Raw genomic sequence first — 26,594 nt, 5'->3', positions numbered from 1 at the left:
CGAAGCAAAGTAGAGCGTAGCATTAGAGACTGTAGTCTTCCATAGTGCGGCAACGAGCCATGCTGGCGATAGCGGTGGCTTAAAAAGGTCACGCGTATCTTCCGGAAGAGTTCGCTTGTGGTTATCGCCAATTGACTACAAGCCCTGCTGCCGCTGCTATTGTTCATGTGTTACGTAGCAAAGTTCTACAGCAATAGCAAACGAGGCTCTACTATTTATTTGTCTTTATTATCAGCGCTATTAAAGTCATAACCATTGTCATATTCAACTAAAGTCATAATCATTGTCAACGATATCGAACGAACATGACATATGTAGTTGCTACCGCCACTGGGTTTTCGATAGTAGCCTACGAAGTGAGCATAGGTCTGCCTCTGGGTTACTCTGTATCTTCAAGATTGCTTGTTGTCGACCGATCCTTCTATCCTTACTCCCCCGCCCCGCCCCCGTCCCCCGCCCGCCTTCTCTTCTTGTGGGGTTCACTCTCCGCGTGGATATACTCCTACCCTTGCTTGTTTTTGCGTCTTCGTCACGTCCCTGGCTGTTTCCAGCCTCGATAGGCCCTTTTTTTGTCTTTGGACTTGTTTCTCGTTTCAGATCGCCTTTACTGTCCCTTTGATATTCCCTATACGTTGTTATGCGTCCTTAGTCGCTGTCATGACTGTTTTAGCTCTTACTGTCGTTCCTGCTGCTAGCGCCGTTATCATAGTCGGTTAGTGCCGCGGGCAATTCGGATTTTTCACGTTCAAGCTGCCGCCGCAGCTGGTGCAGCTGTCTAAAAAGATTTTGCATCTGCTGCTTATTCTTATCACAGAGTCAATGTTGCAGAGCTAGCTAGCTTTTATCCGGATGCTCAAGAATATTTGTATTATCACCCACTTCCCTGCGCCTCCTTTCTGTTTTCTCTGGTCGCCCATGTTTTCGTTCCTAACGCTGGACTATTGCGTGCAGCATACATTGTTATCAGATTAGCGTAGTTTTCATTATCATTAAAGTTCTCCTCAACAGAAGCGGCTTGCCACCTCTGGCTGTGCTACTTCGAAAAGTAGAGAAAAAAACAGTATAGGAAATGTCGCTCAAGTTTAACTTATACATTTAGTGTCCTCATTTCACTTAGTTCAATGCTCCTTTGATGGTCGTAAATATTTTGAATCGTACTCATTTTAAAGCGGATTCATTACAATGTTCGTCAACGGGCCCCTCAAAGGGTTTCTTTAACAGATCAAACAATCACCGTTTCGATGGTCAGTTGGTAAATACGAAATTTGCTCAAGTTCTATTAACGCCCTCGATGAAAGAGTTACGCATTAGCCTTATAATATTTTATAAATGAAGCGACTTTTTCAAATATTCGTCCAAACTATAGGTCTTTTTTAAAAAAACTTGCACTTAAGGTACTTATACTTTTATCGACGTGCCTCAAAAAGTATCTTGTCAATGGCGACTCGTTCGCACGCAACAGACACGCCATTTCGTATTAGTCTCTCGGATAGACTCTGCGATACCGTCAACCGCACCGACAACCATACTTTTGTCGCAATGCTGCGTGTTCATCCGTCTTACGAAATCAATATTCCTTCTAGTCGGGTGTGGCAGGCAGAATTTCGACAACGACCCGTGTTCGGTTTGCGCAGTGATCAATATGATATGAGTGTCAGCTTGTGTGAGGAGCTTTTTCGCCGAGAAAAGGAGAACGAAAAAGTAATGTCCTTAAAAATAACCGTTCAAGATACACAATGACGTACAACAATCATTTTAGGTTTACAAAAAAATTAACCTATTTTAACCTCTATAAGGGCCTAAGAAACACATGTTGTATAGATACATGCACGAGGGCGGACCCGAATTCTGCATGTCACGTTAGTGGTTAAGTTGATAGAGCCGAAGGTATAAAATAATATGACTAACTTTGTGCGTGCCTTGTAAACTCACTCGTTCGTCGCTATTGAGCGATTTCGGTCTGACAGCGTCACGATGCTCAAGACCTGCTCTGTTTTGCCCCTAGGATGTAAACTACACGTGATACGCTCCCTGTACAAACTGTTTGACGTAACAGTATCGTATCGTACAAATATTTGATGCTCTCGACGGACGTCGTTTTTTTGTCACCAGCCAACGGCAGACACCGTTTTCCAATACAACATCTGTCTGCAGTTTCGACGTCTTCTTCAAGGCGGACCGTCCGATTATCAATGCGGATTATTACATCATCAACTATGAACAGCTCTTGTCGTTAAACAACATTTGCTGATTGCAGTAGAATTGTTTTCCTCCTTCTACAGTTAATTTGAGATCTTGTAATATGGAATTAACCCAACGACGCATTCCATGTTATGTCGAATTTGTATCGGACCCGAAAAGACGCCCTTCCCTAGGTGAAAGTATATGAGGTGAAGTAAATGTGAACTGAGAGCTGAAGGGGCTCCCTTCAGATGTCGTAACAGAAGATATACAAGCTGTCCTACTCTACACAAAAAGCGAATAATTCTAATTCAGATAAGCTTTGATTTATTGTTTATTTGACATGGCATGCCTAAGACACCAGGCTCACGTTCGTAGCGATCAGTTCGTAGCTTTCAAGATTTCGGCAGAGATCAACTATATCACATCTTTTTACACTGGACAAATCCCTCACGAAAAATAATGTTGTGTGTGTGTGTGTGTTTTTTTTTTTTACTAGAAAATGGACGGACTACGTTATCGCTAGTTTTTTTTTTGTGGTTTCTGAAAAACCAAGGGAAAAGCTTCATGAGACAGCCTAGGGGGTCCCTATAGGAGTCCGAACTAAAGGGTTAAGAAGATTCATCAAAATAGCTTGAAAAGCCATTTTTGTTATATTTAGATTTTTCATGTATAAACTGATGGTCGTTATATATGAACTTAACGAAGGTACGCCCCAAATCAAGAAATTCTATCGAAATCATTTGTCGGCGGTTTAGGTCCAAATCGAAACTCGAGTGGTTATATTGAATAAAAATAACCGCCAGAACAATAAGACGTTGAATAAATGCTAACCCAACTAAATTGTCTGGTGTTTTTTTTAGGTACGATCTTAAAAACAATCCGAATGTAACCACCCCGCCATACTTAGCTGTAGCCGGTGCGCAATCAAATAGATTCAAACTAATTTAATACGATCGTTTCAACATTGTAGAAAGATTGCGAAATACTAAACAAGACAATTTGAAAGAGGCATTATTCTATTTTAGCGATAGTTATATCAACAATAAAAAAAATCGGTGAAAATGTTTAAAGAATGCTATATGATAGATAAAAATTACATATCGTAGCGGCTGTTTCAGCGGGTCCAGCACTCGGCGCGTTCTATCTCACCATCTAATGCGGCTAATGTCGGTATTGAACAACTAAGCTATGACGTCTAAGCAAGCTTGACTAGCTTCTGGCAATTTTACCTATTTCCATACATAAGGTGCCGAAAGTACACAACGCGGAACAGCTGAAAAGCTTCTCAGCATGCAGCCACCAACGTTGCCAGGAGGCTGAGAGAAAACCTTCCCCTACCTCCGCGTAAAATCGGTAACAAGATTCGAAAAAGATACACTCCGAAGGATTATTTACGAACTTCAAAAAGGTAGGTTCGCTTCGTATAAGGTCTTCCAGAACAGCTGAAGTGTCACGGATTCGCTGTGTTGAAGATTTCGCTTTACCGCCGCTTCAAGGGCTGTAGATATATTAAGAAACCTTATTGAACGTTCGAATGAAATAAGCCTATCTTTATTGAGTAAACCCAGTCGAAAATGAGACCGTTGGTAACTGGAAAAGGGTTCGTTTCGTAAATGGATTTGAAATTGGAATGGAAAAACGCCCATCATAACTTCAGATACGTTTGTGAAAAATTTTCCGAAAATTGCGTCGTGCCGAAAACCAAATCATCAAGAATTACGTTGTAGCCTATGATATCTGCCAAAGGCATGAAAGATTGTCTATTTAACACGGGCAATACTAGAGCAGCAGAGATATGCTGAAGTTATCGAGAGCAAACTGCTAGTTGACATGCGGTAATTGTACCCTGACAGTGACGACGCTTTCATGCTTGATGCGGCATCTTATCGCCAAGCTTGGAGTATGTCTTAGCTACTCACTGTCAAATACGTTCGGCGTGGCCTGCTAATTCTGCAGACCTCTATCCTGTAGGCACTGCTTAGGAAAGTGTTAAATTACCAGTTTGAGAAGGAAAAGAAACAGCGAATATTCCTAATATACCTGAAAAGACCACTAATGTATGGTAACAGGATTCATTTTTGGCTGAGACAGCGAAAAAGTGTATCAGCCTATCCCAAATAATGGTAGGAATTACAGCTTCAAGAGGCAATACCATGAAGTACTGATGTTTGTAACTATGTCACATCGTTTGTCAGCAGCATGTATATTTTGCCAAGTTCTTTATCGAGCAGTAAATTAACAGGGTAAGTTAATAGTTGAACAGTTCTGCTTTCGTGCTGTGCAGTTGGTTGGTAACTTTGAACTTCCGATTGGGTTTACTTGAGCCTAATTGACTGAACACCGTCTGTGTACTACCAAACAATGTACACTATTCCAGTTACGTAGCAATGAGCTAACAAATTTGTGATTTTGGCACTTCGTTGTATATATATATTGGTTTCAGTCCTTTCGTCTGTGCCCGTTTATGGGGAAGGAACTCTAAAGTAAAAATGACTACCATCGGTCAAAACAGCCAAAGAATCAGCGCGACCTTTTTCAACTCGTTTGTCTGTTTCATGCATAAAATCGCTTGATCTTCTGACGAACAGACGCGCGGCACATACGTACGTTTTATTGCCGCTAGTAACGTAGCAGGCTAGTCCATCTAGGATTTTACTTCGAATCCATTTTTAGAATGTAAACAGACGCATAGGAGCTAAGAATATCTCAGTGTTGTTTCGTCGTGAAGTGGCCATCACAACGATAGCAGTATCGCCACCGCCGCTGCCATTGACATCATCAGTATTTATCATCTAGAAGACGAACACCTGGTTTCCTGCCAAGCAGCTAGCGTGGTCGTAACGGGTTCTTTACGCGTGTGCCTGGCCCACGATAGCCTCTGCACTGCCGACAGCAATCGGCTAACACTACTTATTATGATTGTTTGCAACTATTCTTACTGCTACTCCAAATCGCAATCGGCTGCGCCATTTTACGGAACACGTAGTATCCCTTCGTTGAAAATCCCGCGCATCCGCCAGTGGCTCTTGGCGCTGACTCCAAAGGTTTGCGTTTACCAAATGCCTGATTTAGGTGCACTAAACAGAGGGTATATTGTTTTGGTGTTGCACTGCCGTAAACTTCAACGTTGATGACTGTTGTTTTTTCATGCATTCCCTTTGTCATCTCATTGCATCGACTGAGTATTTTAGTTGGGTCTTTGGAGCTGTCAATAGAAAACAGATCAGAAAATTAGTTATAGCTACAAATAGGTTTTATCAGCGAAATTATTATTATCAGTGGATAAGCTTGTCACAGAAAAACTAACCGCGTCACTTGTAGCGCGGCCTATTGATGCCACTCTATAAACATCATGAATATAGCTAACGTCCAATGACGTAATAAACATCATCATGCAGCGTCACAACGCTTTTACAGGGACGAACAGAGCTGATCGCAAGATTAATCCTAGAAGTGGGTAAAATTAAGCCAGATTACACTCGAAAGTATTAATGGTATCAAAGGTATTATGCCGTAGCACAGGCTCAGTGGGAAAGCGTAAATTCAGCTGGTTAAGCAATGTGTCTGCGGATTTCGATCAGTGCGTGACCGTTAGCGTGACCGTTAGGCCCGTTTTTATTAAATAGGACGGTACAATCATGTTTTAGCGGCAGTAATCGCCGACCAAACCTTACCTGGCACTTGATTGATACTTCCTTACTAATCGAACTTAAAGCACCATTCGTATTATTTCAGATTTTAACTTATCCACTACGTTGTATTAAATAACGCTAATTTCCGAATGTATCATAAAGCATTTGCGGAAATAGTTGAGTTTCTCTACAAAACGGCTGAACTTACGGCCTTATTAATAGAAGAGAATTGATTTTGCACAAAGAGGTTAGCTGCTATATAGCAGCTACCGGAGCTGTGCAGAGACAAAATCTGATCTTATTTCGAACGTTAAGCAGATTGACGTCGCATACTAGGCTATAGCCTGTACGCAGGCAGGAAACCGTGTTACCGTAATACGAAGTTCGAGTCTATGTTACTGACCGTGTCCTTTTTTTGAGACCCTATGGAAAGTTAACATTGTTTGGAATTTTCATTCCATCTTTTTTGAGTGCTGTGTGATCTACGGACATTTAGGGCTCAGTTGTTTCCTACCTTGACCTCTAAGCTCATCAATACTGAACTAATTTTAACACAGTGGAAACGTCAATACGCCCATAGGATCATTATATTTAGCAGTCAAGTGCTGTAGAGGTTTTATCTATCTCTATCAATGGTTCCGTCTGTGACGCAGAAATAGATGAGGGTGCGCCCCACTATCATGGCGAGACACAAGCAAATGTCATTGCAACATAGAAATATTATGGGTCGATAATGCCCTTTGCACCGATTCTCCCAAACTGATAAAAGAAAAAAACACTAACTGGAGCCCCTGTGATGCCTTTGTTGCGTATCACCTGAACGTAGCAAATCTAATTTGATATGCATTATTCAACGACATGCTAATGTACCGGCCTTTGAACAGTGGGAAAAGACCCCGGACTAGTTGACTGTTACGCTTGCAGCTTCGCATCAAAAATATGACAAGGAGGGATCGAATTAGGACCCAATTTTATGTTCAGGCCACTCATGTGCTTTGTTTAGACGTTTTCATCGTATGTTATTTATGAAATATTTTGGTGAAGAAATATTTATGGCTCCACAATTATATGCCCTGTCACATTTGTACACGAATGATAATGTTTGCCTATCTACTAATAAGGCCACTGAAGTCTAGAAATAGTCCCTGCTAGGCTGTCTATTTTTTAGGCGACCCATATTTACCATTCGTATTGATATAGCTCACTGTATCGCTCGTCGGTTTTTGTTTTTCTGGACCAGGCAACAACTATTTAAGATATTGTCACTCAATCCAGTAGGACCTATGTAAATATTCTTAGTATAATGTTGATCAATTTCTATTTAGTTGAAGTTTAAGGAATTGGAGGCCCAATCAGCAGCTACGTTGGCAATAAAGAGACGAGGAAAATGCAGATCGTAGCTGACGATCTAGCTATTGTTGATAGTATTAATAATAATAACAACAACAACAACAACAACAACGGATACATTTTTCAGAAAAAACGTTCTGTTAAAATGTTAGCAAAAAAAAAAAACTGTCAAAATGTAGGCACCATTTCATCTCAGCGCTCCAAAACGCGATGGGACATTTCTCGATGGTGCCGAAACTCCGCTTAGTTAACTATCAGTTTTTGCACTGCTCTCTTTGATGACGTCCAAGTTAGAAAGGAACTTGTACTTGGCTGTGGCATTGTTTGAATTCTAGAACATCACTAAGAAACATGGCAGCCTAGTGAAAGATCTATGTGACACAATTAGCGACGACTTGGGTCGAGGTTTTGAATGACTCTTGAGTTATTCTAGAACCCAGTGGCTTGAAAGAAGAATAATAAATAGCGACATTTATAAATGGGCTCACCTACAAATGCAGCAGAGCGAAATGCTTGTTGGATATCGTACGTTGGGATTAATACGCGTCGGGGGTGTCAGAAGGGTTGCTTGATTATTCCAGACTATAACTATTCTAGACTGAAGATGCCCTCAAAATAACCAACAGGAAAGACGATACGTGAGGGAAGCTATTTAAGATTGCGCTTAAGGACTTTTGTTTTTAAGACAAAGCATATCGCTCGAACTATAATGGCAAAACATCAAACAAATAACGACTACACAGTCTAACAATTACGTTGGCAATTCAAATTAAATAATCACTTTGGGCGGACAAAACGATACGATCAATTGATATATTTACTGGAACGTAAATTAGAAATGAAAATATTTGTGAATAAATATAATTCTATAATTTATTTATACTTCAGTAACCAAAAATTATCTCGTAACCTCACATTAGTATAGCAAAAAAGATTAATTGAAAAAAAAAAAAGTATTATTAACATTTCTTTTCCAGTTTTTGTTAGAACGCTCTTAGAAAGATCACTAATTGTCGGTTCTGCCCCATACAAAGCAATCAGTGTAGTAGGTACACGATTCACCAGCTACGTTCAAGCAGAGTTTATCTGTGCCCATTGGAGTCATTGGGTCAGCGAAGTGGGTAGATATAAGCGCCCAGCTGGAATATTCTAGGAAGCAGTCTAGTCTAACATCTTCTACTACACAAATAAACGAAAAAACTTTTTATATTTATAATGATCAACATTAATATGCCAGTTAGCTGCGGAATCTGAGTAATTCTCTTCATACTAATATATCCAACGGTTACAATGTGATGTGTCGATTAACTAAATGGGGACGTACCGAAATGAAGCAACGAAACCTAAATGAACTTAGGTTAAAGACCTCGTACAATATAGATAGGGCAAGGGCCTCATGAAGGTTTAAGAGCTTTCATTTTACATCCATATATATATATATATGTTCGTGTGTGTGTGTGAGTGTAAATTGTAAGGTAGCTTTGATGCTAGCAACCGCAAAAAATGAAACAAGCTCAGAGAAATGTTCCATAGCTGCATAGTAATTTGGTTCTTTATTTAAAAATAGCCTAAATAGATACTTCGTAATATATTGCTCCAATTTTGAATTCGATTGCCAACAAACTATGGCTACCGAACGTTTATCCCTTTCCTGTCATTGTGTCATAACGGGTCCTTTTTACTTTCTTTTACACTAGTCTGCTCCGTCATTAATTCCCTATCAGTATAGCTGTTGACAACGAAAATCTTAGGTATAGACCACCACGAATCCGAGTAGATCCTCCTGGCCATAGACTCGGATTCCTAGTATATCACTATAAGCAGTCTAATTATGGCCAGTACTATAACAACTACCGCTATCACCGCTGTTTCTAATAAATGAAAAATCGATTGGGGTTATATCGAACGTAGTTCGTGGCGGAGGGAGGCTAAAACCATGGCGAGACGCAGTTGAAGGCAGATCTATCGCTTGTTTGCGTGCCCGCGTAGGTAGAAGCTCGCAGGCACACGGGTAGGCAGCGGGTGCCTGTCTAACGAGCAAAAGCGGCCATGGTACTCTGGGCGCGCGCGCGCACACCATAGCGTATTGATAGGCACGGGAACGGCTCGACTGAGAACAGGCCATGAAAAACGAAAGCCTGAAAGAGAGAGAAAGTTCTATATGTTTATAAATCACCACGATGTGCCATCTTGTGCTTGCCAGCAATGCGTGCAAAGATACAATACATTGACAGGTCAAAACGAACGAAAGAAAGAACAAAAGAGGTCTACAAAGCTCGGCCGTATCTAATCTAGCAGGCCAGCGCTGATATTATCTTTTGTACCGAAAAAAAGGTAATCTTCGGCCGATCATTTAGGCGAGCGTGTGTATGTACACGGAGGAGATAAATGTATATGAGGCTTAAAACCATCGTGAGTTCTATAGTTGTTCTACTGACTAATAGTGAGTTGTCGTTTTGCAGTCGCCCTTAAGTAGTGATATTCGGCTATTACTGCAAGTAGTGAAAGCGACAAAAAGAAAAGATTGTTAAGACGGCTCAACACGTGAAGACCTGAAAAGTTAGTGGGCATTGAGGTGTGTCACATGGCTTGAACTTTTCAAACAAGTGTTACACCATGGTGCCTTATGGCTACAGATCTATATATGTCACTAAATATTAGAACCTAACCTATAGCATTAATGATTTCACTGAATGTATGGTCAAATAGCTAAGAGTTGATTTTGTATAGGCAGTGGTAAGGGTAATTTGTTTGCGACGCGGCGTAGAACATTTCGATCAATCAAATATTACGGGTAATAAGCGTAATGCTTTTCATGTAGATTAAACGCTTAAAAAGAAACTACTGAGCCTCGCCTAGGGACAACACGAAGCACTTCACGATGGCAAATACGGCGCCCTTTCCGTTTCGCGACTGCGGTAACCTCCGTTGGCAAATTATTTTAGTATGCTAAATCAATACAAGCTACTACCAAAGTTACGACGTACTTGTTCCCCTAGGTGCTTTTCCATTTGATGTCGATGTGGGAATTAAATATGTCGGGGGTAGTCCAATTATATCTTGAACATTGAAAACACAAGAAGTTTCTGCTGAGTTTACGATTTGAGCTTCAGAGTACAATTGTATAAAGTTCATCTTATTATTATCGTTCAAAAACACTTTTATAAATAATCGTTCCTATAGGACATAATTAAAAAAGATAATTGCAAAGGAGCTAATGATACGTTGGCCGGTCTATATATATATATATATATATATATATACATATATATATATTCGGCGCAGAGTAAATATATGTTCTAGGAGCTGTTGTTCTCGGCGACCTAACTAATACACGAGTAGGCCAGTTTGCAAGTGACCTTTAGGTAGGACGTACAGCTTGCCTACACATTATAGATAATATAGATACGTACGGGACAAAAATAACCGCAGCTGAATAACTAAAGTAGAACTTTTGCCGACGATCGTGCACCGGTGAGATTCATATTAGAAAGAGCTACACATCAGCTTATCGAACAGATATACATACAAACCTACATAGCAGCTACGTATTTGTCTCGCATACTGCAAGCTTATTGCTGATATGCTCGGGTCGGTGCCGATTTGTATGAACACTCAACTTAACACAAGTTGAAAGCTGCGAACGCTAATTATTCAGCACGGTTCGTTTATTTAGCTCTACCTTCTATGAAGACAGATGAAGTAAAAAAGGAAAACTTGATTACTATTTCCTGTTATCCAGTACCTAGCTGTAAGGAGTGAGTCTCGTTTCTCGTCGCACTAAGTAAATAAACTGTTCAGGGCATGATAATTATGCGTAAATGTTTGTTGATATACGGAAAAACAGATTCCAATAAAAATAGCACGTGATTCTATTAGGGGAAGGGGAACGAGTTGTCTTTCAGGCCATTTCTCAGCAATCAGGTTTTAAATCGTTGGTGGAGCAAGTGTTTCGGTCGCCATCCGGATCCTTCGATAGACTTAAACGCAAAACTGTCTTTCGCCTTTATTATGCCTTTGATTCAATTCCATATCGCAACCTACACAACTTTTTTTTTGCCCTCAAAGCAGTACCGCATTCAGTACTTCATACAGCAATTTCTTTAAACAACATCACGGATTGCATTCCTCTAATCGATCGTTTGATTCCTTTATTTTTACTGTCATCACTCTCATTTTAACATCATCCTTTAAATGCAAAACTCTTCTTCCTCGTTCCGTTAACTAGATGTTTGGTCTATGGTTGGCCGTATGGTATGGTGTGTTCTAAATATATGCCATGTGTCAACAAATGTTGTATACTCATGTCAGTGTCGCCGCCACAGCGTCTATTCTTGACGCATCACTGAACGACGGCAATAGCCGTAACACCACGTACTGTTGCCATAGAGAATTTATCTCCCGTTTTTTTAGCCTAAGGGGCTGCGGTGTCTTACCCGAAGGGGTTACCATCAGCACCGTTAGAATAATCACCGCCATCCTCCATTGCCAACTGCTGTCGAATCGAGGGCTTTTGAGCACCAGTGTCTTTTCTATACTAGCACGATTATTGAGCAAAACGTAGCCATTCAGCTAGAGGCATGCACGCAGCGTTTGTTGTGTTGTAGAATATGTAATGGTTAGGCCAAGGAAGCGGTGAACTCGCACTGCCGGCCGATGTTCGTCGCAGCGAGGTCGCAAACATGGCCTACACATAGGCCAGAGGTGTGGCGGCAGGCGAGCGACCTACCAACGGATCGAGAAGTGAGGGGGATTCACAGACGGCAGCAGAGGTCAGTTGTCCTACAGTTACTACTACTACTAATGGGACTGCTAGTAGACGCAACCAGCCAATTAGCCAGACAGCTGAGCAACCTTCTTTGCAGATGGGCAAAAAGGTACCAGCAAGCTTGCTGGCTCGCACTTGATCTGACATGGGCCTGACAGACCGAATACCCCAGAAGCCCTGGTCCAGGGCATCGCATCGGCAGCGCTTGGAGTAGAAAAGGCGAAGATTAGAACCGTGCTGGTTAAGACTAACTTATACAACTTATCTTGGCCAACCAAGCCCGACAGAAGCAACATACTTTGCTGAAAAGATAGTATCTGTAGGCCTGCAGGAGAAGACGACGACGACGCCCAGCTGCAGAAAAAGCAAGCGTTGGCTTGCTTCTTTTAAAAAAACGCTTTTACAATATTTCGACCCGTAATATATCCGGTTGCTTGAAACGTTGTAGACGGCACGGTGGTGATGCGCCGATGGAAGGCTGTCAAGGTATATATACATATATAAATGAAGAAAGGCAGATCTCCTCGAAAGAACTATTATTATATACGAGCGGCGTACGTAAGAAAACGATGTGTTCGATGCAAACCACGATCGAGACCACTATTAGACCACCTGTACAACGAGCTATAACCAGCAAATTATTGTGGCATCCCTTGGCTGAATAATGTCAAACAACTGCGGTCGTTGGGTTGTAAAATACGATCCATTAAAAGAATCGCGTAACCCACAGGACAGAATAACGCTATTTCGAATGGAATCTTTAGGCAGCGTGCGGCCCTAAATGCGCATTTGCTGGCACTGGAGAGTTCCGTTATCACTAGAAGCCATTATACTTCATGTAATATACAAACATTCGAAATTGTTATTTAACCATAATTGTTAAAAGTGTGCATACTTTAACGTAAACGTAAGTTGGCATATCGACATCTCTATCATCGATCATACGTCGTATATAAGTTGCTGACGTGATCGATGCATCTCCAATGAATATATACTAATCATGATTCAGATCATCTATTGCTGCGTAGTTGAAGGTCACCGCTTTCGGAGACAGCTTCACAGCTCTGAGGCCAATATACGGTTATTGCTGAATCTAGCTTTCAATAAACAATGAGAATGTTTTCTCTGAGATTACCGAAATGCCCAACGTCATCCAACACGTCAACTGATCACGATGTTACGACTGAAAAATCTGCTATATCCGTTGTATCCTGCCGGTGTTAAAAATAGGACCCGGTTAAAATCTTCCACTCGCGAAATATCCATTCTCAAGAAACAACGGAACGTACATAGAGGAACATCTACCGAAAATTTTATTCTATAACCACAAACTTCGAATTCCCTGCGGCTCCTTTACCAAGTACGTAAAAAATAAGAGGTTCCAAAGTCTTATATGCTCTAATAGAAACAAGGCCAGCACACTTAAGGGCATGATTTCCTGAACGCTATAACCAAACGGACAACTCGGAAAATGTCCTGATGTTAAGACAATATCGCTTAACCAGTTACGATCATAGATTGGTCATAGAAGTACGTCACAGATAGATATTTTGTCAACGTGCCACGGAACAATAATTGCTAGCAAGTTTACTAACAAGCTATTTTCGATACTATGCAAGAAGGAGCTGATCATGACTGCTGTTTGATCCGAACAATCAATGGATTGCATCAACGACCTTCTGGTAAAGTCGGCAAACCATCTTGCTATAAGTGTTAATAGTGTGGTTACCTGAACTAAATCATTGGTGAGCAGGTCTCGTGTGCTGCGAACAAACAAAAACATGTACTGTCCCTTCGACGAGCCTTGAAGCCGCTGTCCTTCTGAAAATTGTGTCCAGTTTAGTTAGCCACGGACTATACCTGCTGTCCTGCAATAAGAAATGCCAAACAATATCTTAGCTTCGTACATCTGCTCTGATTCGAAACCATCACCACCGGCGTCCACTACAATTAGCACAATTGTGGACTTAGGATGAAGCCACTTAGCCATCGACAAACGCATCAGTGGGTGTGTTATGGAAGGAATCATTTGCGGGAACGTTGAATTTAGCTGTCACCTGTATGTTATACACCGAACGACAACATAGATATCTCTGTTCCTCACATAGTAGCCAAGTACGGGAGACCAAGTGAGCGTCGAACGACCACAACAGGGGCCCGTATGTCGACGGTGTACTCAGGTTATGTGACTTGTCTTCATCGTGCCATTACGCCCTATGCACCCTACAGCAGCAAACTGAAAGCAAACGACATAAAGCCATCAAAGGAGAAAACAGGAAATGAGAGTTGATGAGAATGGAAGTCTCTGTCTAAATAAAGGTTTCGAGTTTTACGTTTGGTAGTGGCATTGAGCATTACCTTAGATGGCTGGCCCCGGCCACCACGAAACGAGGCACATCTACATCTACGCTTGGTTTCAAACCTAAATTACCTCACGTATTCCTAAGTATAGTAGGGAAACACGTTACGACAGCGTTATCACGGGGGCGGAAGTGTCTGTCTGTGATCCTTGTCAGTGATGTTTATGGCGACCGCGGGTGTAAGCCGCAACGATAGCAGTTAAAAGGCAAGTCAGGCCACGGCAAACAACGCAATAGCGTGAAAGCGGCAATAGCAACAGGCGACAAAAGGGCAAGCTAAGAAGATTACCAAAATAACTATATAGAACAAATATAACTACATGTAAGAAACAGTGAACGCTTCTGCTGTTCAAAGACTACTAGCTAGGTCGAAAGCACAATCTTGTCGTTACAAGAACAGCCTTACAAGACGAAGCCATTGTTATCGTTGTTGTTAACTATAGATTTACGTTTATTCTACTGTATATAAATTAGTGGGTGGAGAGGTGCGTATAGCGCAAGCGTCGCATCATCGTCTAACGAAAATGTTATGCACAATTAACGATTTTATACCGACGCTGTGCACGTGAGCCTGTGTCTGGCCTTGAAACTTGAGCACGTAACTTCTACGGATGCATTTTTACCACTGGCGATTTTTCTGTCGTTACTTTAGAAATCTATGGATTTATTAAAAGCAATACATTTGAGAACACCTTTGTTCTAGTGTTCATCTGTTTAAAGGAACAAAAAAGGCCATATCGGTGTATTGTATGGCATTCCATCATACGATTGATTTAACGTCACAAAAAAAAATGATTCCAACGCAGCATTGAAATTCGTCTAATTGAATTGTTTTCCTTAGAAATCGAATTTTACCACTTACTATCACAGGTGAATGCTTACCTTTGAATCCATATAGAGTGAGACTTTTACGGCTGGTGTAGCCCTTTTTGTACATTAGTATATAAATTATATAAGAGGGCTATTTTGATAGGCGTCAAGATTCTTCTAAAAATCGATTGACATTGTTTTGAACTTACAAGACTGGTGAGAATCACTAGCTGACGATTCAAAATCCGTTATTTTCCTTGTGCACCTGGAGCAAACAGTGTGTTACCCAGACCCAGACCGACAGACCCAGATAAAAGAAAGGTGGATTTCGTGAGTCGCGCTCTAACTCTGCGAAAATATATGGAACTATCTGAACAAAACGTAAAGAATACTTTAGCATAGGTTTACGTCTTCTAAAGCTGGTTTCTGTTAATATTGTCATTTATCTATGCGTTTATGCTGATGATATGAAAGAAGAGTTTGCTCAGGGCACATGTGATTCTTTATACTTGGCTAAGATCTGTCAACTTTACTGCCTGAGTGTCTAAAAATGCATAGCGGTAAGCACTTACAGAGGCCTGATGTAGGCTCTGATTATCCAACGGGCAAAACATAATTTAGAGGTTAGAAGTACCATCTAGCAAGGCTACCATTTTAGACGGTTTCGTATGAATAGACGGTAGTGTACCAAAATATGTTCTGACAAAAACACTGCTAAATGAGTGCTTTCGATGGGGCTTTGTCGATGTACCTGCACGATGGCCTAAATTTTGCGTATAGCATAGAGCATAACTAAATCATATTAATATAAACAAGGTAAAAAGATTCAGCTAGATATAACTAAATGTGAACCCAACTATAGGTTTATTTGTTAATAATCAAATCTTGTTCCTTCACCCGGGTTCATTCATCTATAACCTTTCATAGTCCTTTTTGCTTCTAGTTTTGCTACATGTTGGTTTGCATAGAAATTTGCATGGAAAGGCTGTCGCTTCTCGACTTGAAAGACTGCTAGTGAAGTCCTGCCGATAAAGTAGAGTATGATCAACTAGATAGGGTTCAACAAATATAAGTAGACGTATAACGTAATAACAATACCTCAGGCTGTCTTTGAGGTTTTGACTAATGAGGGCTTCTGTATCCTGGTACAACCTGTGTATAATTTGAGAAGTTTATGCACTAATGAGCTGTCTAGATTCCCGATAGACGGTAGATTCGAGCAAAGTTTTCTTGAGTCACAAATTACAAACGGGCTGTTTGAAAAATTACGTAACCGCCAACGGGACGTCATCTGAAATGAAACGTACAGCATTCTAGGAAGAGAACTTTTAGGCCTTTTTGTTTTTTAATTTTATATATTTGAAAACAGAAGAGCGGTTTATGAACCCTGTAATAATAATAGCGCACAGTATCTGAAAAAATCCGACATTGGTCAGCTTGTCAACTTACTGATTCGGTTTACGCAAGCACGTTCCCTTCTGCCGCTAAACGACTTCATCATTTTCCGTATTGTGGGAACTATGACTGAATTTTATCAACGAATTATATATAGTACAGTGCTGCCAGTCCTTCAACTATAATCTGAGGTCATCGGTACTGCATCAGATTTTCCAATGACCGAAATCGAACGGACGGGGATAATAAACATGCGTGAACCTCTATCAGCAACTATATCGTATTCTGAAGTCACAATATATATTGTTACTTTTCAATGGGAATCGAAATGTCCGATTGAAGTGTGCTGCAAACACGCTATCAATTCATGAGAGAAACATTTCTGAGGATAATTTGAAAGGGTCGTTGTTGAGCGCTATTATTACGTTAGACGTAGCCATCTAATGACAAACTGTAAGAGGCCTGTCTCGGCCATTTTCTTAGCACTAACCATGATGCCATACATACGTCCTTACGGTATACGCATGCTGCATACTGTTGGAAGCGGCTGATTCTTTCAAAGAAGTAAGAGAGTCCAGAGTGAAGGAGGCAATGCTAGACAGACCCGTATGATGTGGAACGAATGAAGCTTCAGTCACCACTTGTATCAAGCCGTCCATGTTACAGATGCTGACGAGCACAAACAAAGAGCCATAGTAGATCGGGTGGACGAATTCAATTAAGAAAAAAGAAAAAAAAAAACGCTTTATGCGTCTAGCTATCAGACACAGTGCTGAATAACTGTGAGTTCAAATAATGTTGATAGATAAAGTGCTTCCAGACCTTACACGCGTGACGCGGGCATCGTTTGTGCTATGTCTATTAAAGCCTAAAATAATAAAAAGAATAGAAAAAAAAAAAAAAAAATACAGTCACTGTTGCGTATGTGCAATGGAATAAATAATCGAACGATAAATTTCAACGTCGAAAATCTTTTGAATTAAGGCTGTCTCAGGCATTTGAGATAAAGTAAGTGGCGTCCTCGCACCCTGTCGGCTAGGTTAATGTGGGTAACCTAACATTATTATTATTGAGATTATAATAACGTCGGCGCAATATTCTGTATTCGAATTTGTATTGTTTGGTTTTGTTTCGCCTCCAGATAAAATACTACGTGTTTTATAATACTGCATATTGGCGCAGCCCCAGCGACGTCTTAATGCGGCACAAGCTTTGTAAATACAAATCGTTGTAGTTATGTAAAACGTGGCACATTACCCTCTAGGCACTATTGAAAGCAGGCGTCCTTACCTGTACCCGTATACACAATAGCGGATCTAGGAGTGGCATAACTTCGAATTCTGTACACAATCAGTACTAGTATTAAGCACGCAACTACAAAATCCTATTGTTCATTATTATTTTTCCCTATTTTAGCCTCTCTATCTTATTTCTGAGAAGAATAATGATTCGTTCGATGTTTTCGTTCAAACGACTATATTATAATTACCACTATTACCGCGGCAAGCCGTCCCTCTGTTCTTCGAATTTTACGACATGGCACATTGCTATATTCTTTGCTTACCGCTCTTTCCTGTTGTATAGCTTTGCTAGTGAGACAGGCCAAGTAAGGCTGTATACTGTTCGAGTAGTAGAGCAGGACCTAACCTAGGTACGATGCCGTAAAGTCAATCAAGTCATGTGCACACATTTCGAACAAGGTCTCCCTTCCAGATAACCAGAAAAAGGTAAACGAGCAAAACAGCTATCCGATAAGGCGCACGGCAGGTTGAAGAAGAAGGTGGTTTGATGACTTGCGTTACACACCAAATTAAACGCAAAAAAGCATAAAATATTTTTTCTATTAATTAAAAAGGCTATAAAAGCTACCATATATGTACTTAATAATTTCGCTGAGGATCAGGAAAAAAATAGATTACAGCCGCGTAATCCCGCGCTTAGGACCAGTACGCTCTTTTAGCAACAGCATGGTAGAGCCTGTTAGTGACAACTTCTCGTTGCGTGGTACGCCTTTTTTCCTTTATTTTCTTTCGTCGCTCTTTTGAGTTTTCAGCACTCAACGAATTCAATCACAACTAAGGCTATATTAGAAACAGGGTGATAACGATGCGTTTTGTTTCTGCCGACGCTGCTGCTCCGCTATGAGCAACTATCTAGACTCGAAATTCTACAAATGAGGATACATAATTACCGGGCAAGGTAAGGCGGTGCCTACTTAAGACATACAGGCCGTCAAAAACAGACACGTGCTATGTATCACTCGCTCTACCCGTGACCTATGAGCATGTCTCTGTCTGCAAACACTGACGATCTATACGAGATAAGAAAGCAACGAAGCAGTATTATATACTAGCAAACAGAAGCAGCAGCAGCGGGAGCGGCAGAACACAGAATACCGGTCCATTCGTTTCTGCCAATGGATATTGCCCAAATGGGTGTGGATATTGCTTAAAATGGATGCGTTTTCTATGACTGTGCACGTGTGTAATTGTTTGTATTTGCCTGTGGAGTCATGTGTGCTTGCATGCCTCTGTCGCCACGTCTCTGCCTGCGCATTCTGTGTGTTTGTACTCGGTATATTGCCTGTAATATGTACTTACGTGCTAAGGGTCGCATTGCTTCAATAAATCGTTTTAACTTCAGCGTAGCTATGGCGACAGTAGCAACGGCGGTAGTAGGAGTCTAATGGTAAAATTAGAAAGGGGAACACAAGGGTGATTCCGCTTGAACATGTACAGGTACCTTGAGATCACACACGCACACAGCCGCACACTCGCACACAAAAAAAAAACACATATAATGTCGGTCATACAGAGATGACATACAATTGCTAAGCGCCCGGCAGGCAATTGATGATTTCTTCTGAGCTTGTCGCTAAGGGAAGAGACGGCAAGCGACGAAGCAAACAAACCTACGAAGCAAAGGAACGGCATAACTCTGCCCAACTCACTGGAATCGCTGTTGGGACTTTGTCACCAAGCAACAGCACCAGTACCGCTAGGTCTGACCTGGGCTGGGTCTACCGCCTAACCGGTTTCACCGATCGGGCCGGCCAGGCGAAAGCTGTTTTATGCTGTACCGGCACCCGCCCTGCACTACCTTTCTTGCGCTTTGGCCTCTGTAACAGCTTATCGCGCTACCTATCTTCGCTGGCGCTCCTATTAATCATCGTGATCACCTAGGTAGGCGACTGCAATAGGAGTTGGAAAGACTACCTCTAGTAAACTACATACTCTCTACATGTAAAGTCGATCGGGTCGAACCTGCTCTCGGGACGCCATAGTGGCCATAAGCACTAGAAGAAACTTCCTCTCAAGAAGAGTGACGACGGAAAAGTCACGGCGGTTCTAAAAGGAAATGTACTGCCATCGAAATATTCCGAATTAAAGTTTGAAGACAGGCACAGTAATACTAGGACCAAGGAAAGGAAGCATGCGTTATGTAGCATGAATAGCATGTAATGTTATTTATTGTCGCTGGTTATTATCTAGTACGTTGATGTTACGCGCGCGGCAATATTAGCATTTGTCTTGCTTGTATTGGTGGGTACATCTACACCGATACGGATCCGTGTTATGCTAAACTAGTGCCAACCTAGAACTATGGCTCTCAGCGCGTAAAGATCATAATATAAGATGTGAAATAGTTTTTTTGTTAGGGTGAAAATTAGGTGCACACGTACAAAGCAACTAAGTATATTTCTTTTAGAACAGTTTACTCAAAATAAAACAATGTCTTTAATCGTAACAAATCTAGTATCAAAAGTACCATCGCTGGTCCATGCTAAGCACGAACTGGGTGTGCTCGAATATACCACATACAGCTTTGTGTTGCAATATATATCTCATAGGTTTGTGCAATACGCCTAACCAGCCGAGTACGTCGACGAGCCCTGGACCGTACATATAATTAGGCTACAGCTATTTTGGTAAAACACTCGAATTCGTTGCCCCCTGACGTTTTACTTGTCAGTTATGACGTATCTCTATGCCCGCCTGCTTATCCTATCTATTATCTAGAATACAACTGCTTGTTATTCGTTTAGAGTGACTAGCGCACCGAATCAAAATGAAACATCGCAGCCCCCATCTTCAGAACCGTTCCACGCTGCGTGTATCGTTCAGTAAGCGTCTAGTTTGCTATTAGCAAGTACTATCATATCACCTGTATCAGTGATACTGCTAGCTCTCGTAGCGCGTTTACTATATCGTAGAAACGGCGTCGGTGAGCGCCCGCGAACTCTATCGCTCGTTGTACATCTGACCGCACCAAACGTCCGGTACCCTAGCATCGGCCATGCATATACATACCTATTTAGCCATATGCCTAGGTTACATAAAACTGAGTATAGTTTGATCATCTGATCGTATGTGACTTATACGGATCATTCTGTTCTGCAGATCAGCTATTTTCAGCGTACAACACAAGGCCGAGTGTTGATGAAACAACACTGAACTGAGTGAATCTGCTGCAGCTTTTACTGCAATAACCTGGCCGGCTTTACTCTCCTACGATTCAGCGCCGCAACGGCTGTGACAGTGGCTCACTCAGCAGCGGCGCGGTTGGTGGCGGCCCTGGTAATTTCGGTGCGATTGGTGTTTAGACATAAGCGATAACCAGCGAATGTAGAAGTCATATGGAAAGCTCTACCGAAACAAGCAAAAGGAAGAGTATAATACCATGTCTGGCTGGTGCTGGTGCTGGTGCTGCTATTGTCTACTAAAAGGGCGCAGCTTTAGCTTTCCATTCGACTCATGCGCTGCCGTCACAATAGTAGATGACAGCGGCAGTAATAACAGACCCAATAGTGCCACCGGTGGTTATACTGTGTGCGTCGATCACTATTACAACGATAGCTATAGTACTGCGTCACCGTACAGATATATTAAGCAGAATGCTCAGCGGCGAGCAGGCTGGCCTGGCAAACTAAAAGCACCGACTCGTGAGAAGACTCGTGTTTTCTATCCTGTACGAGCAAATGCTAGCCTTCCTCCATGGCCGTCTGCGTTTTTTCCGTGTTTTTTGACGGGTCCGAGTGCGTTCGCGCTCTGGTGGCTGCGGCGTCGTCGGCGGCCGCTGCCACGACGGCGACGACGACAACCACCTCGATCGATATTCAGTGGACGCAATACTACGCGTCGTTTTTTCGACGCTAAGCTACGTTACGCTGCGTTGCCGACCTGGAGAAACCTCTAGGAAAAATCTAGTCTGCTATAGTCAGAGAGGCCAGTGAGGGATCGCTACTACGACGAATTGTTGCTATCGTGCTCGCCACTAAGGTCACGCTAATGTTCTGCTTTAATTTTGCCTTCCCACTTTTCCCCACGGGTGGAGTGGGCAGTAAGTTTCCATCATCAGCCGCTCGTACCGCCAATACAGCTGCCGACCGGGTGGCCGCTGAACGAACGCAACCAACTGCTATCCGTCTGTGAGTAGTACGTGTGTCTATGACCGCGTATGACGACAATAACGGTCCGAGTACCATCGACAGAGGTGCACGCTACGAACTGTCTGAACGAACCTCGTCTAGACCGCTAATGGCCACCGGCACTTCGTCGGTTTCCCCCAATTGAGCCCTGCACAATCAGTGTGGGCGAACCATCGATGCAGTCATTCGTGACTTTTGCTTTCTTTGCAGTCTCGTTCATAGGTTCTAACGTCGAACGGTGCGCAACACCGCGAATTGTAGGCAATGCAGTACAGGACCATAAGCTGATAGTCGCGCTTGGCAGACGCTGCTAATGTTACTAAATATCCTGCTTGTTGAAATGGATAAGACGGAGAGAGATACGTTACTTAGAAAAAGAACAACATGAAAAGCAGGACCAATATAAGATTTCGTCTACACTTACCTAGCGGTGTGAGCAGTTTCGCATAGATGGGACAAATCAGCGGTAACCATAACAAGGAAAGATTTTCCTTCCAGTTTCACGGAAGAAAACGCACACCTTTTTTGACGCGTCTAATAATATCACGACGCATATAGGCACGGTAGGGATTGGGGATTCACAGCACATTTCGGACGTTCAGTGTTATGGAATCTGCTACATAGAGAACTGAGGCGTATAACTTGCAGAAGGAGCATGTACACGATTGGCTAAAAGGATTTGTTTTTAGGTCGTACGGCTCCTGAAGGGGCACATAAAAGATTCCATTTGCTATTTAAGATTGATTATTTTTGCGGCATTTTGTAAAATTCTCGACTAACAAGGATAAATTGACTAGTATAATACTAATGGTGTCCAAGAGCACCATTAACAGATCTGTACACGAAATGATCTAGCATCTTGAAGCCAAGTTGTCGTTGCAGAATGTTTAGTTCCAAACATAAAGTTCCATTACCCATAACAAGCTAGTTTATGGGAACTTCTATCAGAGTGTACGTACGTACGAGGTGGGTGAAACTGAACCATTCGCAGATATAGCTTCCTTGAAAATCTATTCGATACTCGTTTCAACCATCAGGGAAGATATAGGCTAACACAACGATTATAATGTATACAAGGGAACATTTCTTACCTAACAGAACAAAGATTCCCAGCCATACAAGCAATGAATACGTTGAACCTTCATTGTAATTTGCTATTTGCATTGTGAGAACAATCGAACACCTCAAACTGCTCAAAATAGTAACGTGCCATCACGGTATTTAACTATTATTTTCTTGGTGGCAGGCGAAAAATAGGTTAGCTACCTAAAATGGTTCAGTTTTTAGGTTCAAAAACACCCCCAGCCCTTTTGGCAGAATTGGAATTTCTCACTGGACAGTCTTGAATCTTCTTTCTCTTTGGAGGGCTAAAAAAAAAAAGTCTAACCTAAACGTTACACAACCCCAGGTTACCGGGTCGAAATGTCTGGTCGTATATAAGCACTATTGGCCAGAACAGATATAACGAAAAAACACAGGGGGTGGTAGCGGAAAAGTTCACAACAACGCTATTAAGCGTTTTTCATCTTTACCTCATTAATTGAACAGCAGTAAGGTAAAATAGATTATCCTAAAGCAATACAGAAAACTACAACTTCTTTTAATAACCTTTCTTATATATCTATTAGTCGGGCTTTGTGTGCGTGTCTCGCTCATGATCAGCGACTGCGTTCTCCGGGACGGTTAGCGGCGCAGGAGGTAATCACTGACAGGCCATCTGTAATTCGGTAAAATCGGATAAGTATATAGATTTAAGTTAGTGCCGCTAAATACTACCGTTTACCGCAGTGTTCAGACCCGTTTCGTCATCACTCGTTACAAAATCACAGAAATCCGTCGGTTTCTGCAAATCTGCTAGTCTACCGCACGGCTCCTGCTAGCTTGCTCGCTCGCTCGCTCGCTCTGCGAAAGACAACGTTCGTAAGATGTCAATGTCTTCGTCATTTTTTAAACTTTTATTTTTTTTCTATTCCCTACAGGTTCGCTTTTTCTCTCGCTAGCTCTCGTTGCATGTGAATATGCAATATTTAACTCTGTTACAGAAGTACAAATGGACGATTACTAATGCAAAACACTACGCTAAAAAACTGCTTTCTGGGGTCCTTCATGTCTGACTACTATTGTTAGCACATATATAACTATAATGAATTCAAAACGACCAGAGCGCAAAATATATATATATATATATATATATATACACATGTTGATCGTCTTCTTCTCGTTGTTGTTTTTATAGAAAAATTTCCAATACTGCAGTAAGTTTCGAAGCAAGAGAATTTGTAGCCAACAATTAACATAAGCCCCATTGCTACCAGCATCACTCGCATAACGGTAGCAAGATGCCCCAGCGGCATTCTCAACTCGCGACTCAGAGGCAATTTGGCGAGTAGTTATTCGTTATAGTTCGTCTGTTTTTCCAAAGATCCCCTCTCAGACTGACGACCTACCATCGTTCTATTGAACGTTCCGTTCACGGATTCGTGGCGTCACTCTGATCATGTCACAGATATAGCACAAGCAGACACAGTGCGATATATTTAACTGCCTTTCCCACTGGCCGTGATGGTCTCTGACCCGGGTGAGACATTCGGTCCGTGCTCTGCTGACTGGACACTTGAAAAATCTGTTCATAATGAGCTGCTATTGTTGTATAATATAGTATTGTTGCAGCACAGACAGATCAAATCGAGCAGCGCTCATTTTCTCCCATCTTTTTTTGTCCAACTCTTACCTAATGCCTTGCAGCTGGTAACGGATTACGGCAAAAACAAGCGGCGACGAGTTGCACGAAAGCTAACACTGCCGATTCTTTTCGTCGAAGCGGCAATGATAAGCTTCGTTCGTGTATTAGCAGATCGTTAACTGTCGAAATGGACCTTCCTTCTTGAGCTGTACTTTCTTAAGCATGTTTCAATGCCTGCACGTCTATTGAATGATCACGGTCACCCTTATCGATGTCGTCGTCGTCGTCATAATCGGTATTACCATTGCCTGATGGTGGAATGCAATATCCGACACTGGAAGGTCCCATACGTGGTCACTGCAGTACAAGGAGCACGCGAGAGATATGTAATATCGCGTAGATTGGTATGGCTATGGAGTGAGCGCGATCCCGACTACGGCCGCTGGCGAAAGCAGCTAAGGTGTCGTTCTCTAGATTTGATAGACCTTCAAAGAAGATCAAACTATGAGGATCTTATGAATCTGGCCAATAATCATGATTTATCAACGGATGATCGATTAGGTAATGGCCCGACCAGATTGATTCCGAAACGTAGAGTTCAGAGAATAGATGAATAACATGCGGCCGTCGTACCTTTTACGTTTGAACTGTTCTTTTTATAATATTATCTTATAGGAAATGTCAAATTATTTCCTTCGTGGCGCGTTAGTATTGCTTACGTACGACTTTTCTATATAGAAAAGTGGACACTTATATGCTGGGCACCGCAATTATTGTACGTATATTCAGCGTACATAAATATACTACGTAATTTCATTATTCTATATAATTTACTACTACTACTGTATATGCTTGAACTCTATGCAATTATTTATAACTCGTATTTGAACCTCTCTCTTCCTAGCCTACCTAAAAATAGCCAAAGCGTATTTTGTATGTATGTTTTTTTAATTTTTCTAATATTTAACTTCAATTAATCTGTGTGTTATCTATCAGAGACGCCCACAGAGCACACACGTATAGCAGACACTCCATCAGCATCCGTTGCCACAAAATATAAAAAAAAACGATCCTAGCCACACCTTTTAAACGTCTGCTCTTCTTTGTGAGCTGACATGACACTATATTACTTTATAATATGTAATGCCGATCTGTTAGGCAGGACCCTAATAGGCTAGCAGCCCACCAGCGTATATCGTTGCTGCAAATATACTCTGGTTAATTTGTTTGCTGCTAATGTTATTCAACGCTCGAAAAAGTCTATTCGTAGAACGACCGCCAATCGAAACCCCCTACACCCCCGCCCGCCGCCCCACAACCACATTTAGCTGTTTCCATCTAACTTGTATCATCCTGCGCTTTACGTGCGTCCGGCGTACACGAAGGCTCAAATCGAACGATTTGTTGCTGGTCGGCAACGCTGCTTGAGAATCACTATCGGGTACATACGCTGATTTACATATATAGAGCCATTCCATTCCCACCAGCTGAACTACTATCGTTACCTGTCTGTCTATCAGCAGTGACACCGTTCTGATATCGTACGCTGCATTCTACCGTGGCGCCAAAGTTTCCCACAAGTTTCACACGCACACTTGTTTGGGAGTGATTTGGTGACGTTAATACTATAACATGTTGAATTGCCGCGTCAGTGCACAGGAGGTGAAGAGCATCGATAGGAGCGGCTCGACGGGAACGCGGAGGGCGCCAAAGAGAGCTATCGGTGCAGTTCGTGAAGATCGTGGTAACCGCGAAGATCGCAACGCTGCGCGGCCGGCCCACGATGGTGATGTCACTATTCGCTTGTTAGTGAGTGCTACTGCGCTTGTGGCGGCCCCGTTAGTGATACGAAGCACAACAAAGCAGCTGATTAAGAAGCAGTTTCGATACGTGCAACAGAATGGCGATACGTCCGAGGGCTTGCGGGGTAGCTCTTCGGTAACGAGTTGCTAGCGCTACTACTGCTACCACAACATCATACGAC

At 42.0% G+C, this 26,594-nt stretch overlaps 2 long non-coding RNA genes across 4 annotated transcripts in view; one reads left to right on the top strand and one right to left on the bottom strand.

The window, feature by feature from the left end:
• The first annotated feature begins 3,228 nt into the window (after positions 1-3,228).
• LOC147756342 (uncharacterized) overlaps positions 3,229-26,594 on the top strand; it is a 42,828-nt gene continuing 19,462 nt past the window's right edge. Inside the window, exon 1 of the long non-coding RNA XR_015326595.1 lies at positions 3,229-3,592. This is a non-coding gene — a long non-coding RNA (uncharacterized LOC147756342). The remainder of the gene's footprint in view (positions 3,593-26,594) is intronic.
• Positions 8,022-19,700, bottom strand: LOC111250175 (uncharacterized). 3 transcript variants are annotated; one of them, XR_002673211.2, is made up of 4 exons: positions 19,100-19,700; positions 13,992-14,170; positions 13,664-13,802; positions 8,022-9,304 (listed from the first exon to the last, which is right to left on the bottom strand). It is a non-coding gene; the product is annotated as an uncharacterized LOC111250175 (long non-coding RNA). The 3 variants fall into 3 exon arrangements; XR_015326593.1 differs by having other exon boundaries at positions 14,039-14,170; positions 19,100-19,694; XR_015326594.1 differs by lacking the exon at positions 19,100-19,700 and adding an exon at positions 14,293-14,877.

The sequence above is a fragment of the Varroa destructor genome, unplaced genomic scaffold (assembly GCF_002443255.2).
Source record: "Varroa destructor unplaced genomic scaffold, Vdes_3.0 BEIS01000004.1, whole genome shotgun sequence".
NCBI classification, from domain to species: Eukaryota; Metazoa; Arthropoda; class Arachnida; order Mesostigmata; family Varroidae; genus Varroa; species Varroa destructor.
The sequence above is the reverse complement of the archived record's forward strand: the minus strand, read 5'-3'. Positions and strand labels throughout refer to the sequence as shown.